This window comes from Chiloscyllium punctatum, chromosome 26, assembly GCF_047496795.1.
Source record: "Chiloscyllium punctatum isolate Juve2018m chromosome 26, sChiPun1.3, whole genome shotgun sequence".
Lineage (NCBI taxonomy): Eukaryota > Metazoa > Chordata > Chondrichthyes > Orectolobiformes > Hemiscylliidae > Chiloscyllium > Chiloscyllium punctatum.
Genome location: NC_092764.1, coordinates 36,251,492 through 36,268,177, shown reverse-complemented (window position 1 = coordinate 36,268,177; position 16,686 = coordinate 36,251,492). Strand labels below are relative to the sequence as shown.

General features: G+C 42.6%; 1 protein-coding gene across 1 annotated transcript in view; it reads right to left on the bottom strand.

Moving 5' to 3' along the window:
- zcchc14 (zinc finger, CCHC domain containing 14) overlaps window positions 1-16,686 on the bottom strand; it is a 126,711-nt gene that overhangs the window by 56,367 nt on the left and 53,658 nt on the right. The window lies entirely within an intron of this gene.

The following is a 16,686-nucleotide window of genomic DNA, read 5'->3' as shown; positions in this document are numbered from 1 at the left end:
AATGACTAAAACACACGAGCATAGTGGCCACAACAAAGTGTGTTTCTGCAAATACACAGTGACTGCAATCAAAAATTATTTCCGGGTCATACAGAGGCTCATTCTCAGAATTCTTAACAACTCTTAATAGCTCTTTAACAACAACATTACAACATTACAACATTAACTTAAGTGCTGTTACACAAGTATGAGTCATAGTCATACAGCATGGAAACAGACCCATCAGTCCAACCCGTCCATGCCAACCAGATATCCCAACCCAATCTAGTCCTACCTGCCAGCACCCAGCCCATATCCTTCCAAACCTTTTCTATTCATATACCCATCCAAATGCCTTTTAAATGTTGCAATTGTACTAGCCTCCATCACTTCCTCTAGCAACTCATTCCATACACGTACCATCCTCTGTGTGAAAAAGTTGCCCCTTAGGTCCCTTTTCTATCTTTCCCCTCTTACCCTTAACCTATGCCCTCTAGTTCTGGACCTCCATGAGGTCACCCCTCAGTCTCCGACGCTCCAGGGAAAACAGCCCCAGCCTGTTCAGCCTCTCCCTATAGTTCAAATCCTCCAACCCTGGCAACATCCTCATTAATCTTTTTTGAACCCTTTCAAGCTTCACAACATCCTTCTGATAGGAAGGAGACCAGAATTGCACACAATATTCCAACAGTGGCCTAACCAATGTCCTGTAGAGCTGCAACATGACCTCCCAACTCTGTACTCAATACTCTGACCAATAAAAGAAAGCATACCAAACGCCGCTTTCACTATCCTATCTACCTGCGACTCCACTTTCAAGGAGCTATGAATGTGTACTCCAAGGTCTCTTTGTTCAGCAACACTCTCTAGGACCTTACCATTAAGTTTACAAGTCCTCCTAAGATTTGCTTTCCCAAAATGCACCACCTCACATTTATCTGAATTAAACTGCATCTGCCACTTCTCGGTCCATTGGCCCGTCTGATCAAGATCCCGTTGTAATCTGAGGTAACCTTCTTCACTGTCCACTACACCTCCAATTTTGGTGTCATCTGCAAACTTACTAACTGTACCTCTTATGCTCGCACCCAAATCATTTATGTAAATGACAAAAAGTAGAGGATCCAGCACTGATCCTTGTGGCACACTACTGGTCACAGGCCTCCAATCTGAAAAACAACCCTCCACCACCACCCTCTGTCTTCTACCTTTGAGCCAATTCTGTATCCAAATGGCTAGTTCTCCCTGTATTCTGTGAGATCTAACCTTGCTAATCAGTCTCCCATGGGGAACCTTGTCGAACGCCTTACTGAAGTCCATATTGATCACATCTACCGCTCTGCCCTCATCAATCCTCTTTGTTACTTCTTCAAAAAACTCAATCAAGTTTGTGAGAGGATTTCCCACACACAAAGCCATGTTGACTAACCCTAATCAATCCTTGCCTTTCTAAACACATGTACATCTTGTCCCTCAGGATTCCCTCTAACAACTTGCCCACCACCAATGTCAGGCTCACTGGTCCATAGTTCCCTGGCTTCTCCTTACTACCCTTCTTAAAGTGTGGCACCACGTTAGCTAACTTCCAGTCTTCCGGCACCTCACCTGTGACTATCGATGATACAAATATCTCAGCAAGAGGCCCAGCAATCACTTCACTAGCTTCCCACAGAGTTTTCTGTTACACCTGATCAGGTCCTGGGGATTTATCCACCTTTACACGTTTCAAGACATCCAGCACTTCCACCTCTGTAATTTGGACATTTCGCAAGGTGTCACCATCTATTTCCCAAAAGTCTATATCTTTCATATCCATTTCCACAGTAAATACTGATGCAAAATACTTGTTTAGTATTGCCCCCATTTTCTGCGGCTCCACACAAAGGTCCCCATGCTGATCTTTGAGGGGCACTATTCTCTTCCTAGTTACCCTTTTGTCCTTAATATATTTGTAAAAACCATTTGGATTCTCCTTAATTCTATTTTCCAAAGCTATCTCATGTCCCCTTTATGCCCTCTTGAATTCCCTCTTAAGGATACTCCTACTGCCTTTATACTTGTCTAAGGATTCACTCGATCTATCCTGTCTATACCTGACATATGCTTCCTTCTTTTCTTAACCAAACCCTCAATGTCTTTATTCATCCAGCATTCCCTACACCTACCAGCCTTTCCTTTCACCCTAACAGGAATATACTTTCTCTGGATGCTCATCTCATTTCTGAAGGCTTCCCATTTTCCAGATGTCCCTTTGCCTGTGAACATCTGCACCCAATCAGCTTTTGAAAGTTCTTGCCTAATACTGTCAAAACTGGCCTTCCTCCAATTTAGAACATCAACTTTTAGATCTGGTCTATCCTTTTCCATCACTATTTTAAATCTAATAGAATTATGGTCACTGGCCCCAAAGTGCTCCCCGACTGACACCTCAGTCACCTGCCCTGCCTTATTTCCCAAGAGTAGGTCAAGTTTTGCACCTTCTCTAATAGGTACATCCACATACTGAATCAGAAAATTTTCTGGTACACACTTAACAAATTCCTTTCTATCGAAACCCTTAACACTATGGCAGTCCCAGTCTACGTTTGGAAAGTTAAAATCCCCTATCATAACCACCCTATTATTCTTACAGATAGCTGAGATCTCCTTACAAGCTTGTTTCTCAATTTCCCTCTGACTATTAGGGGGGCTATAAACGTCCCTGAATGTATTTCCAGGAATATCCTCCCTCAGCACAGCTGTAATGCTATCCCTTAACAAAAATGCCACTCCCCCTCCTCTCTTGCCTCCCTTTCTATCCTTCCTGTAGCATTTGTATCCTGGAACATTAAGCTGCCAGTCCTGCCATCCCTGAACCATGTTTCTGTAGTTGCTATGATATCCCAGTCCCATGTTCCTAACCATGCCCTGAGTTAATCTGCCTTCCCTGTTAGGCCCCTTGCATCGAAATAAATGCAGTATAATTTATTAGTGCTACCTTGTCCCGCTCTACCCTGACTGTTTGACTCGCTTCTGTTCTCAACTGTACCAGCCTCAGATTGATCTCTTTACTAGCTTAAATCCTCTCAAGCAGCTCTAGCAAATCTCCCTTACAGTATATTAGTCCCCTTCCAATTTAGGAGCAAACCGTCATTCTTGTACAGGTCACTTCTACCCCAAAAGAGATTCCAATGATCCAAAATTGTGAATCCTTCTCCCATACACCAGCTCCTCAGCCATGCATTCATCTGTTCTATTCTCCTATTCCTGCCCTCACTAGCTCGTAGCACCGGGAGTAATCCAGATATTACTACTCTCAAGGAACTCCTTTTTAAATTCCTGCATAACTCTCTGTAATCTCCACCTTTTCCCTTCCTATGTTGTTGGTTCCAACGTGGACAATGACCTCTTGCTGGCCCCTCTCCCCCTCGAGAACATTCTGCACCTTCTCTGAGACATCCTTGATCCTGGCACCAGGGAAGCAACACACCATTCTGATTTTTCGCTGCTGGCCACAGAAAGGTCTGTCTGTACCTCGGACTAGACAGTCCCCTAACACAATTGATCTCTTGGAACCCGACATATCCCTCATTGCATTAGAGCCAGTCTCAATACCAGAAACTTGGCTGTTCGTGCTACGTTCCCCTGAGAATCCATCACCCCCTACATTATCAGAAGCAGCATACTGGTTTGAAATGGGTATAGCTACAGAAGGCTCCTGCACTAGCTGCCTACCTCTCTTACCTTTCCTGGAGTTAACCCAGCTGTGTGACTGTATCTGAGATTTTCCCCCCTTCCTATAACTGCCATCCATCACATACTGTTGCTGTTGCAAATTCCTCATGGCTTCTAACTGTCTCTCCAACCGATCCATTTGATCTGATAAGATTTGCAACCAACAGCATTTATTGCAGATATAATCCGCAATAACCCCTAAACTCTCTTTAAACTCTGACAAGAAGCGCATTTCATTCTATTAAAGGCCAATTTTGCTCCTTCACAATCTATAGACCCAGAAAATAACATTGTCTTATTCCTCTACAAAACATTGCCCCAGGTTAAATTAATAGCTATGGCTTATATTTTAAGTTTAATCAATAGACATATCTCAAAAACATAATCAAGAAAGTACCCACTCTACTCACTACTGCACACTTTCAGCAGGTCCCACTTAAAGACAATACACTCATTGGCTTCTGTGCTGTGTACTTCGCCAAACAGTTCCTCCAAGATCAGTTGTGAATTTCATTGTTTGTTAATTTTCCCAGACGCACTCCGATGTCCAGCAATACAAGAATTCAAATAGCAAAGGCAGTAACTGTGCAGGTTCACTGCTGTGTCAGTTTCTTTCCCTCTCCCTCCTGCACTGACCTCACTATGTGCTTCCTTTGTCTGTTCTCCTCCCTTTTAAAACTGTTGTTTTTTTAGTTTTTTTCCCCAAAGTTCCAAAGCAATACAACAACATATAAAACAGTAATTGCTGCTCTTGGAATTTGAGGAAATCACCTTCAACACCTAAAGGAGCAGCTGTTACGCCAGAAATTTTTCCCGTCCTCCATCTAGTGAAGTTTGAAAACTTACTTCATGTATAGTCAGAGCACACGCTGAGCGGGAGTGGACATGGGACTGCTTGGTAAGTGAGGATTTATATTTGGCCGGTTGCTTTACCAGAAATACTGCTCAGGTAGTGTCTCCCACCCATCCTCCTCCATCCAAAAAAAAAGGTTCTGTGTGTCAGATTGATAAGGTGATTATGCTTTCATTTCTCTTTTAGTTTTCAGTAGGCTCATTGGGAATTTAGAATAGTGGGAATGGAGGTTAGGGCAGTTGAATGTTCCTCCTGCAGAATGTGGGAGGTAAGGGTCACCACCAGTATCCCTGCTAACTGCATCTGCAGGAAGTGCACCCAACTTCAGCTCCTCGAAACCACTTTAGGGAACTGGAGCTGGAGCTGGAGCTGAATGAACTTCGGATCATTCAGGAGGCGAGGGGGTTATTGAGAGGAGTTACAGGTAGTCATACCTCAGATACAAGAAGGTAGATGGGTTCCTGTCAGGGGACAGAAAGAGAACCAGCAGGCAGTGCAGGGATGCCCTGTGGCCGTTCCCCTCAACAACAAGTATACTGTTTTGGATACTGTAAGCATGGGTAAGCAATGGGGCACAGGTGTCTGGCACAGAATCTGTCCCTGTTGCTCAGAAAAGAAGGTGGAAGGGAGAAGAGGAGCAGAGCATTAGTCATTGGGGACTCTATAGTTAGGGGGACAGATAGGAGGTTCTGTGGGAACAAGAGAGACTCACGGTTGGTGTGTTGCCTCCCAGGTGCCAGGTTTTGTGATGTCTCTGATCATATTTTTGGGATCCTTGCAGCAGAGGGGGTAAATCTCCAAGTCGTGGTCCACATTGGCACCAGTGACATAGGTAGGAAAAGAAATGGGGATTTAAGGCAGAAGTTCACTGTTTTGTTACTTTTCCCAGATGCACTCTGATGTCCAGCGAGGTTGGAAACTGAGAGCTAGGACAAACAGAGTTGTTATCTCTGGTTTCTTGCTCATGCCACATGCTGGCGAGGCAAGGAATAGGGAGAGAGGGGAGTTAAACATGTGGCTACAGGAATGGTGCAGAAGGGAGGGTTTTAGATTCCTGGATAATTGGGGCTCTTTCTAGGGTAGGTGGGACCTCTACAAACAGGATGGGTCTTCACCAGAACTAGAAGGATACCAATATTCTGGATGGGAAATTTGCTAATCCTCTTTGGGTGGCTTTAAACTAATTCAGCAGGGGGCTGGGAACTTAAATTATAGTTCAAATATAGAGGAGGAGGAGAGTAGGGAGGACCAAAATAAGGTTTCAGGGTTGCAAGAGGGCACCAGCAAGCAAGAAGTTAGTTTGAAGTGTGTCTATTTCAATGCCAGGAGCATCCAGAATAAGATGGGTGAACTTGCAGCATGGGCCGGTACCTAGGATTTCGATGTTGTGGCCATTTCAAAGACATGGGTAGAAAAGGGACAGGAATGGTTGTTGCAGATTCCACTGATTTAGATGTTTCAGTAAGAACAGAAACGATGGTAAAAGAGGTGGAGGTGTGACATTGTTAGCCAAGGACAGCATTACGACTGCAGAAAGGATGTTTGAGGACTCGTCAACTGAGGTAGTATGGGCTGAGATTAGAAACAGGAAAAGAGAGGTCACCCTGATGGGAGCTTTCGAGAGGTCTCCGAATAATTCCAGAGATTGAGAGGAAAGGTTAACAAAGATGATTCTCGATAGGAGCAAGGGTGACAGGGTAGTTGCTATGGTGGACTAACTTTCCAAATATTGACTGGGAATACTGTAGTTCAAGTACTTTAGATGGGTCAGTTTTTGTCCGATGTGTGCACAAGGGTTTTCTGACATAATAATTAGACAGGCCAACAAGGGGCGAGGTCACATTAGATTTGGTACTGGATAATGAACCCAGCCAGGTGTTAGATTTGGAGGTAGATGATAGTGACCACAATTCAATTATGTTTACTTTAGCGATGGAAAGGGATAGGTATATACCAGAGGGCAAGAGCTACAGCTGGGGAATAGGCAATTATGATGCGATTAGACAAGATTTAGGATGCATAGGATGGGAAGGAAACTGCAGGGGATGGGCACAATAGAAATGTGGAGCTTATTCAAGGAACAGCTACTGCGTGTCCTTGATAAGTATGTACCTGTCAGACAGGGAGGAAGTTGTCGAGAGCAGGAGCCATGGTTTACTAAGGAAATTGAATCTCTTGTCAAGAGGAAGAAGCAATCTTATGTTAGGATGAGACGTGAAGGCTCAGTTAGGGTAATTGAGAGTGACAAGGTAGCCAGGAAAGACCTAAAGAGAGAGCTAATAGGAGTGAGGAGGGGACATGACAAGTTGTTGGTAGATAGGATCAGGGAAAATCCTAAAGCTTTCTATAGGTATAAGGGATAAAAGGATGACTAGAGTAAAATTAGGGCCATTCAAAGACAGTAGTTGGAAGTTGTGTGTGGAGTCAGGGGAGATAGGGGAAGCGTTAAATGAATATTTTTCATCAGTACTCACACTGGAAAAAGACACTGTTGTTGAGGAGAATACTGAGAAACAGGCTAATTGAATAAGTGGAACTGAGGTTCACAAGGAGGTGGTGTTAGAAATTCTGGAAATTGTGAAAATAGATAAATCCTCGGGGCTGGATGGGATTTATCCTAGAATTCTCTGGTAAGCCAGGGAGGAGATGGCTGAGCCTTCAGCTTTGATCTTTATGTCATCATTGTCTACAGGAATAGTACCAGAAAACTGGAGGATAGCAAATGTTGTTCCCTTGTTCAAGAAGGGGAGTAGTGACAATCCTAGTAATTATAGATCAGTCAGCTTTACTTCAGTTGTGGGTAAAAGGAATAAATTGATTAGGGATAGTCAACATGGTTTTGTGAAGGGTAGGTCGTGCTTCACAGACCTTCGAGTTCTTTGAGGAAGTGACCAAACAGGTAGATGAGGGTACAGCCATTGATGTGGTGTATATGGATTTCAGTAAGGCGTTTGATAAGGTTCCCCATGGTAGGCTATGGCACAAAATACAGAGGCATGGGATTGAGGGTGATTTAGCAGTTTTGATCAGAAATTAGTTAGCTTAAAGAAGATAGACAGAGGGTGGTGATTGATGGGAAGTGTTCATCGTGGAGTTCAGTTACCAGTGGTGTACCACAAGGATCGGTTTTGGGTCCAGCGCTCTTTGTCATTTTTATAAACGACCTGGATGAGGGCGTAGAACGATGGTTTAGTCAACTTGCGGACGATACTAAGGTCAGTACAGTTGTGGATAGTGCTGAAGGATGTTGTAGGTTACAGGGGCACATGGATAAGCTGCAGAGCTGGGCTAAGAGGTGGCAAATGGAGTTTAATGTGGAAAAGTGTGAGGTGATTCACTTCAGAAGGAGTAACCAGGAATGCAGAGTACTGGGTGAATGGTAAGATTCTTGGTAGTGTAAATGAGCAGAGTGATCTCGTTGTCCATGTACACAGATCCCTCAAAGTCACCACCCAGGTTGATAAGGCTGTTAAGAAGGCATACAGTGTGTTAGCTTTTATTAGGATAGGGATCAGGTTTCAAAACCATGAGGTATGCTGCAGCTGTACAAAACTCTGGTGCGGCCACACTTTTGAGTATTGCATACAGTTCTGGTCACTGCATTATAGGAAGTACATGGAAGCTTTGGAAAGGGTTCAGAGGAGATTTACTAGGATGTTGCCTGGTATGGAGGGAAGGTCTTATGAAGAAGGGTTGAGGAACTCGAGGCTGTTTCGTTAGAAAGAAGAAGGTTGAGAGGAGACCTAATTGAGACATGTAAGATAATCAGAGGGTTAGATCGGGTGGACAGTGAAAGTCTTTTTCCTAGGATGGTGATGGCTAGCACAAGGGGGCATAGCTTCAAATTGAGGGGTGATAGATATAAGACAGATGTAAGAGGTAGTGTCTTTACTGAGAGAGTAGTAGGGGCATGGACTGCACTGCCAGCAACAGTTGTAGACTCGCCAACTTTATGGGCATTTAAATGGTCATTGGATAGGCATATGGACAAGAAAGGAATAATGTAGGTTCAATGGGCTTCAGATTGGTTTCACAGGGTGGCGCAACATCAAGGGCCGAAGGGCCTGTACTGCGCTGTAATGTTCTATGTTTTATGCTTGTATCGAAAGATAATGCTTTAATCTTAAACGTATTTAGTCACATTCAATTCTTGTGAAATATTTTAGCCACATTTTACATACTACTTAGTTTTCTACTCAATCCATTTACCAATGCAAAAAAAGAACTTGAATAATGATAAAAGAGCAATTGTTTTCAAACTGATATTTAAAGATAGGAAGGTAGTCAGAGGTTGCAGATGAACTTGGGAGAGAGAGAAAAAGTTTAGTTGTCATGGTTCACATAGGTACCAATGATATCGGTAGAAAGAGGAAAGGGAATCTCAGGGAATATGAGCTGTTAGGGACCAAATTAAAAAGCAGAACCAAAAGGTTGATAACCTCTAGGACGAGTACCTGAACCACAAGCGAATTGACACAGGGTCAACAAGATTAAAGAGGTAAACACATGTGGGTCAAAGATTGGTGTGGGAGAACTGTTTCAAATTCAAGAGGCATTGGCACCAGTACTGGAAAGGAGAGAACTACTGTGATGGGATGTGTGCTCCACATGAATCATGCTGGGTCCACAGTCCTGGTGAATCAAATGATTAGTCATTACCAATTGAATGGAGGAGCAGGCTCAAAGGGCTAAACGGCCTACTCCTGTTCCTATTTCTTCCAATCTTATGGCTTTGTTATTTCCCCCAACTATAACCTACAGAATAAAATCATGGATTGATAAACGTTTTTGGATGAGGCTAGATAGAGGAAGAAAAGTTAAAAGGGTGAAAGACTAAAACAATGATGGTCTACATCCCAGGGTACTGAAGGAGGTGGCTCTAGAAATCGTAGATGCTTTGGTGATTATTTTCCAGAGTTCGATAGATTCAGGATCAGTTCCTGCAGATTGGAGGGTGGCTAATGTTGTACCACTTTTTAAGAAAGGAGTGAGAGAGGAAACAGGAAATTATAGACCAGTTAGTCTGACCTCAGTGGTGGGAAAGATGCTGTAGTCAATTATAAAGGATGAAATTACGACACATCTGGATAGCAGTAACAGGATAGGTCAGAGTCAGCATGGATTTATGAAAGGGAAATCATGCTTGACTAATCTTCTGGAATTTTTTGAGGATGTAACTCTGAAGATGGACAAGGGAGATCCAGTGGATGTAGTGTACCTGGACTTTCAGAAAGCCTTTGATAAAGTCCCACATAGGAGGTTAGTGAGCAAACGTAGGGCACATGGTGCTGGGGGCAAAGTACTGACTTGGATTGAAAAATTGGTTGGCTGACAGGAAACAAAGAGTAGTGATAAACGGCTCCCTTACAGAATGGCAGGCAGTGACCAGTGGAGTACCGCAGGGATCAGTGCTTAGGACAGCAGCATTTTACTAATATATATTAATGATATAGAAGATGGTATTAATAGTAACATTAGCAAATTTGCTGATGATACAAAGCTGGGTGGCAGGGTGAAATGTGAGGAGGATGTTAGGAGATTACAGGGTGACCTGGACAGGTTAGGCGAGTGGACAGATGCAGTTTAATGTGGATAAATGTATGGTTATCCACTTTGGTGGCAAGAACAGGAAGGCAGATTACTACCTAAATGGAATCAAGTTAGGTAAAGGGGCAGTACAAAGAAATCTGGGTGTTCTTGTACACCAGTCAATGAAGGTAAGCATGCAGGTACAGCAGGTAGTGAAGAAAGCTAATAGCATGCTGGCCTTCATAACAAGAGGGATTGAGTATAGAAGCAAAGAGGTTCTTCTGCAGCTGTGCAGGACCCTGGTGAGACCACACCTGGAATACTGTGTGCAGTTCTGGTCTCCAAATTTGAGGAAAGACATTCTGGTTATTGAGGGAGTCCAGCATAGGTTCACGAGGTCAATTCCTGGAATGGCGGAACTATCTTAAGTTGAAAGATTGGAGCAACTGGGCTTGTTTACCCTTGAGTTTAGAAAACAGAGAGGATCTGATTGAGACATATAAGATTATTAAAGGATTGGACAGTCTGGAGGCAGGAAACATGCTTCCGCTGATGGACGAGTCCCGAACCAGAGGACACAGCTTAAAAAAATAAGGGGTAGGCCATTTAGGACAGAGATGAGGAGAAACTTCTTCACCCTGAGTGTGGTGGGTGTGTGGAATGCTCTGCCCCAGAAGGCAGTGAAGGCCCAGTCTCTGGATTTGTTTAAGAAAGAGTTGGATAGAGCTCTCAAGGATAGTGGAATCAAGGGTTATGGAGATAAGGCAGGAACAGGATACTGATTGAGGATGATCAGCCATGATCATAATGAATGGTGGTGAAGGCTCGAAGGGCAGAATGGCCTACTCCTGCACGTATTGCCTTACAAACTGGGAGATAACATAAATGGCAAATTGTGAACTACTTTTTAATCCATTTATAAAGTTAAGAAACTGTGGCATCAGATTGTAAAAATGGAAATATTTGTATAAAGAATGAAGAGATTAAAGATATGATAAACAAGTGAAGTGATAGAAATAAAAGGGCCAAAGATGGTGAGTAATACAATTAAATCTGAAACTAGGGTCCTGAAATTAATGAAAGCTAACGTTGATGGTATGACGCATGCACTGGCTAAGATAAGCTGGCCAATGTCACTTAAAGAGATGACAATAGTTAGGCAATGGTTGACACTTAAAGAACACATGGATGGACTTCAGCAATTGTACATCCCTATCTGGCATAAGAGTAAAGCCAAAGAAGAGGCACAAATTGGCCACAAAAAGCAGCAAAATTGAGGACTGGGAAAATTTTTAAATTCAGCAAAGGACAAAGGGTTTATTTCAGAAAGAGGCAATAGAATATGAAAGTAAGCTGGCGGAAAACATAAAAACTGACTACATAATGGACAACAGAGAGATAGCAGACCAGTTGAACAAATACTTTGCATCTATCTTCACTAAGGGAGAGACATATAACCTTCATAAAAAGCATGAAGGAGGAACTGAAGGAAATCCTTATTAGTCAGGAAATGGCATTGGAAATTGATGGGATTGAAACCCGCTAAGTCCCCAGCGCCCGACTCTGTACATCCCAGAGTACTCAAGGAAATGGCCCTAGAAATAGCAGATGCAATGGTAATACTTTTCCAGCATTCTGTAGACTCTGGAAGAGTTCCAATGGATTGGAGGGTAGCTAAGGTAACCCCACTCTTTGAAAAAGGAGGGAGAGGGAAAATGGGGCATTATAGGCCGGTTAGCCTGACATGGTGGTGGGGAAAATGCTTGAGTCAATTATTAAGGATGTGATAACTGAGCATTTGGAAAGTGGTGACAGCATTAGTGAGTCATGCTGACTAGGACCAAAGGGAAATAATGTTTGACAAATCTTCTGGAATTTTAAGAATGTGACCAGTAGAGTGGACAAGGGTGAATCAGTGGATGTTGTGTATCTGGACTTTCAAAAGGCTTTTGACAAGGTTTCACACAAGACATTAGTGAGGAAAATTAAAGCTCATGGTATTGGAGGTAGTGGATAAAGAACTGGTTGGCAGACAGGAAGCAGAGAGTTGAATTAAATAGGTTCTTTTCAGCTTGGCAGGCAGTGACGGATGTGGTGCCGCAGGGTTCAGTGCTGGGACACCAGCTGTTCACAATATACATTAACAATTTGGACGAAGGAATTGAAGGTAACATTTCCAAATTTGCAGATGACACTGTGGGGAATTGTGTGTTGTGAGAAGGATGCTAAAAGGCTGCAGGGTGACTGGAATAGACTGGCTGAGTGGACAAATACTTGGCAAATGCAGTATAATGGGGATAAATGTGAGGTTATCCACTTTGGTCGCAAAACAGGAAGGTAGATTATTATCCGAATGGTTGCAGTTTAGGAAAGGATGAGGTGCTACGAGAACTGTGTGTCATGGTGGAATAGTCGCCGAAGGTTGACATGCAGCAGGCAGTGAGGAAATCTAATGGCATGCTGGCCTTCATAGCAAGAGGATTTGAGTATTAGAGTAAGGATCCCTTGCTGCAGTTATACAGGGCCTGGGTGAGGCCACACCTGGAGCATTGTGTGCAGTTTTGTTCTCCTAGTCTAAGGAAGGACATTCTTGTTATTGAGGGAGTCTAACAAAAGTTCCCCAGACTGATTCCTGGGATGGCAGGACTGACATATGAGGAAAGACTGGATTGACTGGGCTTGTACTTGTTGGAATTTAGAGGAATGAGGGGGGTTCTCACAGAAACAAATAAAATGCTGATGGGACTGGACAAGCTAGATGCGGGAAGAATGTTCCCGATTTTGCGGAAATCCAGAACCAGGGATCACTGTCTAAGAATAATGGGTAAGTCATTCAGGACTGAGATGAAGAAGAACTCTTCAGAGTTTTGAACCTGTGGAAATCTTCCTGCAGGAAGCTGTTGGGGCCAGTCCATTAAATATATTCAAGAGGGAGCTGGATATGGCTATTGTGGCCAGAGAGATAGGATCAGAGAGCACAGCCTTAGAGTAAAGGGAAGACCTTTTAGAACAGAGATAAGGGGAAACTTCTTCAGCCAGAGAGTGGTGAATTTATGGAATTCATTACCACAGAAGGTTGTGGAGACCAGGTCTTTGAGTATATTTATGACGGAGATAGATGGGTTCTTGATTGTCAGGGGGATCAAGGGTTACTGGGTGAAAGAGGGAGAATGGGGTTGAGAAATTTATCAGCCATGATTGAAAAATGGAGCAGGCATGATGGGCTCAATGGTATAATTTCTGCTCCAATGTCTTATGGTCTAAAGGGATCAAGGGGGTATTGGAAGGAAAATAGGAATAGGATGCTGAAATTGCATGATCAGCCACGATCATATTGAATGGTGGTGCTGCTTCAAAGGGCCGAATGGGCTACTCCTCCACCTAGTTTCTATGTTTCTAAAGCAAGAGTTGCAAAAAATGAACAGAACTCAAAAGATAAACATCTGGTGCCATGCTAAAGCATATGAGAAAGTAATAGCATCCAAGGGGAACTGGCTAGACATTGGACATACCTTTCAGAAAGATCTGTTGAAAAGCAGGGGCTTATTTTCTATAAGAATTAATGAATGAATTTTCTGCAATATTCCAGATTAACAACATAAATATGAAAAAGGTGAATGAATACTAAAAATTGTTTCATAGTGAAATAGGGACAATATGGAGACCTTGGAGTGCAGTTCATAGTTCCTTGAAAGTAGAGTTGCAGGTAGATAGGATAGTGAAGAAGGTATTTGTATGTTTTCCTTTATTGGTCTGTGCATGAAGTATAGGAGTTGGGAGGTATGTTGTGGCTGTGCAGGACATCGGTTAGGCCACTTTTGAAGTATTGTGTGCAATTCTGGTCTCCCTCCTATAGGAAGGATGTTGTGAAACTTGAAAGGATTCAGAAAAGATTTACAAGGATGTTGCCAGGGTTGGAGGGTTTGAGCTATAGGGAGAGCTGAATAGACCAGGGTTGTTTTCCCTGGAGCAGAGGCCGAGAGAAAAAGCTTTCGAGTTTTAGAAAATTATGAGGGACATGGATAGGGTAAATAGACAAGTTGAAAAATGTGGCGCTGATAAAGCACAGCAGATCAGGGCAACATCAGAGCAGCAGGACAATTGATGCTTCGGACACAAAGCCCTTCATCAGGGATGCCTGATGAAGGGCTTATGCCTGATACGTCGATTCTCCTGCTCCTCGGATGCTGTCTGACCTGCTGCGCTTTTCCAATGCCACACTTTTCAACTCTGCTCTCTAGTTCTCACATTCTCCTAAATAGACAAGGTCTTTTCCCTGGTTTGGTGGGAGCCCAAAACTAGAGGGCATAGGTTTAGGGTGAGAGGGGAAGATTTAAAAGGGACCTTAGGGGCAACCTTTTCAGGCAGAGGGTAGAGTGTGTATGAAATGAGCTGCCAGAGCAAGTGCTGAAGGCTGGTACAATTACAACATTTAAAAGGCATCTGGATGGGCTTATGAAGGGCTTGGAGGACCAAATGCTGGCAAATGGGACTAGATTAATTTGAGATATCTGGTTGGCATGGGTGAGTTGGACTGAAGGGTTTGTTTCTGTGTTATACATTGTAGGACTCTAACTAATAATCAACTAATAACATGGACCCTCTAAACTCTTAAATAAATCTTTCTAATTTCGATATCTATGAATATTAATCTCAAAGGCTGGAAGATTGCCAAATGTAACAGGGCAGTGCCAAAAGTCACTAAATAGGATAAACCAAGCAATTATAGACCAATTGGCCTATTACTGGTTGTACACAACTTTTAGAAGGTTTATTACCGAGTAAGATTCATATTTTACTAGACACACAAGTAAACTAAGCAGAGCATTAATTTGCAAGATGCATCACACACTGGGGGTATAGTTGTGTACATTATCTAAAGTAATAATGCACATTAACATTCCAAGGCAAACTCATGTTGGGACAACACCATGAAAAACCGGTAGAAATGAACCATCTCACGTTCACCCTGGTTGTTTCTGGATTAGGTAATTTATTGTGCCTAGCAAAAATTTTTTAAAATTCTCCTATATCAAATTAACTAATGTTTTGCTTAAAAGCATTTGCGGTTCCAAAGTGAAAATATAGTATTGGTCTTTTGGAGGTGGTTCAGATAGCTTGATAGTTTAACACTGATATTTGAAATATATGATTTAAAATTCTTTTTGCTGATTTTTTTTCATTGCATTCTTCATTAAAATTAAGAGCATTTCAGTGAATCACCTGGAAATGCTAGCAGGAACTTTACAGTCAACAAAGAAGTATATGGGTGGAGTTCTGATATCTGGGAGCAGAATTAATACCCAATCTCAATATAAACAATAAACTGATTCAAGGTTTGCATAAAGATTTGTAGCTCGGGTGCCGGTTGCTGCAGTTGTGGGTGTAAAAACAATGACTGCAGATGCTGGAAACCAGATTCTGGATTAGTGGTGCTGGAAGAGCACAGCAGTTCAGGCAGCATCCAAGTAGCTTCAAAATCGACGTTCGGGCAAAAGCCCTTCGTGTGGGTGTGTTCACCGAGCTGAGAAGTTGATTTGCAGACGTTTTGTCCAGTCTAGGTGACATCTTCATTGCTTTGGAGCCTCCTGCGAAGTGCTGCTGTACGGTCTTCTGGAATTTATTTGGAACCAAAGCACTGAAGATGTCACCTAGACAGGGGACGAAGTGTCTACAAATCACCTTCCCAGCTCGGTGAACATACCCACAACTGCGAAAAGCTGATTGCAACCAAGATTGAGTGAAGGCGGCCTTATCAGATTTCAAATTACACTTAATATACAGCTGAATATGTATTATCAATGTCTGGTCCAAAAACAGATAACAAGAGTTTGAGTCTTATTCTACATTTTGCAGAGATGAAGAAAAAGGGCAATCTAGCTATTGGGGTCAGCACTCAGTCTATCTTGGGAGTACAGGGAGTCCTCACTTAAAGTTCTAGTTTTATTCTTGAAAATCACAACTTAAAGTGAAATAACTTAAACCATATTTTCCCATTGAAACCAAGTAAAAGCTATAGTAGGTTGTGTAGGACATTCCTCATCAGAAGAGAAGCATTAAAACATTATTCCTTTTAAATTGAAATACTTTATATCACTAAACTTCTATATTGTGAAATGAAATAACAAAATAAAACAAACTAAAAAATATCATGAAGTATGATAACTTTCTACATAAAGTAGCTCCTGTTTGCTGCAAATCCTACTCTAACTCTGTGGTCACTGCAAACACTTCCTCTCCAAATGATAGTCTCTGTCAATCCCTGACTCATCTTCTTGTCAATCCTCAGATTTGCAGCATTTCTACCTCCCTAATCCGTTCTCCAGTTTATAATCTATCCTCTCAAATGATGATCTTCCAGCTTGCAATTTCTTCTGCACCCTAACTCACCCTTATTGCTGATCCTCCTTCGCATTGAACTTTGCATGTTGACACATCCTCCCTACTGAATCCTCAATGAGACACTTTGATCTGCCATTGGTCAGGTTTCATCCGCTGGGTTTGAGATCAGCTTCACCCCTATTTAATCAGGGATCTCTCTCTTTTCACTTCCAGGATTTAAAGCCAGTGGGAGCAGTTCCCACATCCACACTGTGGGCAGACGCCATGTA